The sequence below is a fragment of the Benincasa hispida genome, chromosome 7 (genome assembly GCF_027475165.1).
Source record: "Benincasa hispida cultivar pf3 chromosome 7, pf3_genome.v1.1, whole genome shotgun sequence".
NCBI lineage: Eukaryota > Viridiplantae > Streptophyta > Magnoliopsida > Cucurbitales > Cucurbitaceae > Benincasa > Benincasa hispida.
The window spans coordinates 8,759,547-8,762,703 of NC_143484.1; the positions used below are offsets into that span (position 1 = coordinate 8,759,547).

The 3,157-nt window shown below is 27.3% G+C and overlaps 1 long non-coding RNA gene across 1 annotated transcript; it reads left to right on the forward strand.

Annotated features, from left to right (window-relative positions):
• The first annotated feature begins 1,013 nt into the window (after nucleotides 1–1,013).
• Nucleotides 1,014–1,846, forward strand: LOC150034896 (uncharacterized). Its single transcript, XR_016530971.1, has 2 exons — nucleotides 1,014–1,071; nucleotides 1,651–1,846. It is a non-coding gene; the product is annotated as an uncharacterized LOC150034896 (long non-coding RNA).
• The last annotated feature ends 1,311 nt before the right edge of the window (nucleotides 1,847–3,157 follow it).

Sequence of the window (3,157 nt, forward strand, 5' to 3'; positions counted from 1 at the left end):
GTTAGAGAAGACCAATTTTAGATTTAATACATAATATTAAAAGTTGGTCCATAGATATCCTTGAATAATTGACAAATAAAATCTTAATTAAACAATATCTAAACAAGTAAATATAAATAAACAAAGATGACATAGAAAGATTTTTAAGAAGAAAAATCTAGTAAGTTTCTAAAACAAAATAAATTATATATGATTATGTCGGTTAAGTAAAGAAATAAATTAAAGGAAATAAAAATATATATATACCAATGTATACATGTATGTTGGTTAAAGTAAATAATAGTAAGTGAATAATAATAATAAATAATATGTAGAAGGTTTAAGTTAATAATAATATATTAAAAAAAAGAGATAAATATAAAAGAAAATAAACATTAAAAAAAAAGAGAAAAGGAAGAGATAAATATAAAAGTAGATAAACATTAAAAAAAAAAGATAAATATAAAAGAAGATAAACATATATATATTTTAAAAAAAAAGATAAATATAAAAGAAGATAAACTTAATAAAAAAAGAAATAAAAAAAGAAAGAAAGAAAGAAAGAAAGAAAGAAAGAAAAAGATAAACATTAAAAATAAAAAAAAGATAAACATAGAAAAAGAGATAAATATAAAAGAAGATAAACATACATAAATAAATAAATAAATATAAAAGGGGATAAATATAAAATAAGGTAAACATTAAAAATAAAAGATAAATATAAAAGAAAGAAAGAAAGAAAGAAAGAAAGAAAAAGATAAACATTAAAAATAAAAGAATAAAAGAGATAAATATAAATAAATATATATAAAAGGAAATATATATAAAATAAGATAAATATTAAAAAAAAAGATAAATATAAAAAAAGATAAACATAAAAAAAAGGAAGATAAATATAAAAGAAGATATATATATATATATATATATATATATATATATATATATATATATATATATATATAATATAAGGAGAGGTTGGTTAAAACTTCTCTATAAATAGGGAAGTGGCACACTTTGTTAATAAAATAATAATAATAAAATCAAGAGTATTTCAAGACCAAACCATAAGGAACAATTATGATTGCAGTAAAGGTAAATAGTTTATCTCACATTCTCTTTAAGTGTGTTTATGGTAGTATACCTTTGATATGTTACTTTATTATGTTCTTATTGTTATGTTGCATTACATGTTTAAAACACGTTTCTCTATAAGGGACCCCATGCATTATGTTTGTCACAATTATGTTAAGATCATGTTTTAATTAGGTATAGGTTATGCTTTCAGGGCTGACAGTGCATGTATGGTTGTACCTCTCTAGGCCCAATCTTACGTTATATTTATGCTAGGGATTAACAGAGTATGTATGTTGCACCCCTCTAGTCCAACCTTACGTTTATGCTAATGGTTGATGTTGGATGCAACTCTGGCCCTACTGACTAAATGACCCGCTAATCATCAGATGAGTTAGTTTTCGCTTAAGTCCTCATCTTCCTACCAGGGCGGAGGAACTTACATCGGAAGCATAACCGATCACCTCATGTTATTATAAGTTTATGTTTTGGGTCCCAATTATGTGTTTTCATGACATGTTGCATGTGACTGTACATTTGGTCACTACCTTAAGTGAGAACTACTTACTGGGTTTATTATATACTCATCCTATTTTACAGACTTTGTAGGTAAGGACACAGCGTAAATGGCATGACTGGACGTCGCTCAAGTGGTCAACCGTCAAACTCACTATTTTGGTCATATAGGCATTTTGTTCTACTACGCTAATGTTTAAGGATCCTGGTGTTTTGTAAAATAATCTTTTGTATAGTTTTGATACTTAATTCATAAAATTTTAGATGTGTTCTTTTGAAATTTTTACCAAAACGCACCCCATGATAGAAAATCTAAGTATGCATGTCGTAGCGAACGAACCTTATTATGTAAGGATCTGGTCGATACAATTTTTCCTACATTGGTTTGTTATCTCCACCATATACGTCGGGATTCCATTAAACTGCGGCCGTCCTTCTCCTTGACTTATTGCTATCGAATTTGCTTCACATTTTCTCTCTAATGTTCCACGTAATTAAATCATTCCCATCCTTAATTAATACATTAAGTTTATATTATCCACCTGGACGTGAAAGATTCAATTATTCACTCATTCCATATATTATTAAAAAAAAAGAAATTATGAGTCTTGAACTTTCAAAAGGTTTAATAATATCTCTCAATTTTACGGAGTGTCACGTCCTTAACTATACATAGGGGTGTTCAGAAAACCCGATCAACCCAATCTAACCCGTGCAATTTGGGTTGGGTTATCAACTCATTTGGTTGGATTGGGTTCAAATAAATAAAAATTTTATGGTTTAGGTTGAGTCATGGGTTTACCTAATATAACCCAAACCAACCCGAATTTATTATTAACTTTAAAATATTTTTGTATTACTTATAACACAAATATTTATACATATATTGATTTTAATTTTATTTAATTTTAATATTTTTTAAATAATTTATTCTTCAACAACTATATAAATTGAAATTGAGTTGTTAATCTTAATCCAATATATGAAAATAATTAAATTAGATTTTTATATATTTACGTTTTGCTTCTTTTTAGAACAAAATTTAAAATAAATGACCCGATTAACCCGAACCAACCCAACCCAATTTTTTCATGGTTGGATTGGGTTGGGTTTAATTTTTAATAATGGTTATTTGGATTGAAGAAATTTAAAACCCGAATAATTGAGTTGGGTCTAAAAAGTCTTTCAACCCAACCTAATCCATAAACACCCTTAACTATACGGAAGTTACGTTAAAAGCTTAACTATTGTTTCATGTATTGGATATAAAATTCAATTTTCTAAATTGTAAATATGGATTAAAATAAGAAAAGATAGAAGTACCAGTAGAATGAAAGGATGACAATAAAAGAAGATGGAATAAAATTGAAGCTCCAGAAATTGTAGCAGCAGTAGCTTTAGCCATTGCAACACACCCTCAAAAACCAAACACCAAATATTCCTGAAGAGTTGTCAAGATTGCCACCTGATAGGGAGGTTGAGTATACTATTGACTTGGTTTCAGGTACAACACCTATTTTACGGGCACTGTATAGGATGGCAGAAGCTGAGTTAAAGGAGCTGAAGGTCCAGTTACAGGAGTTAGTTGATA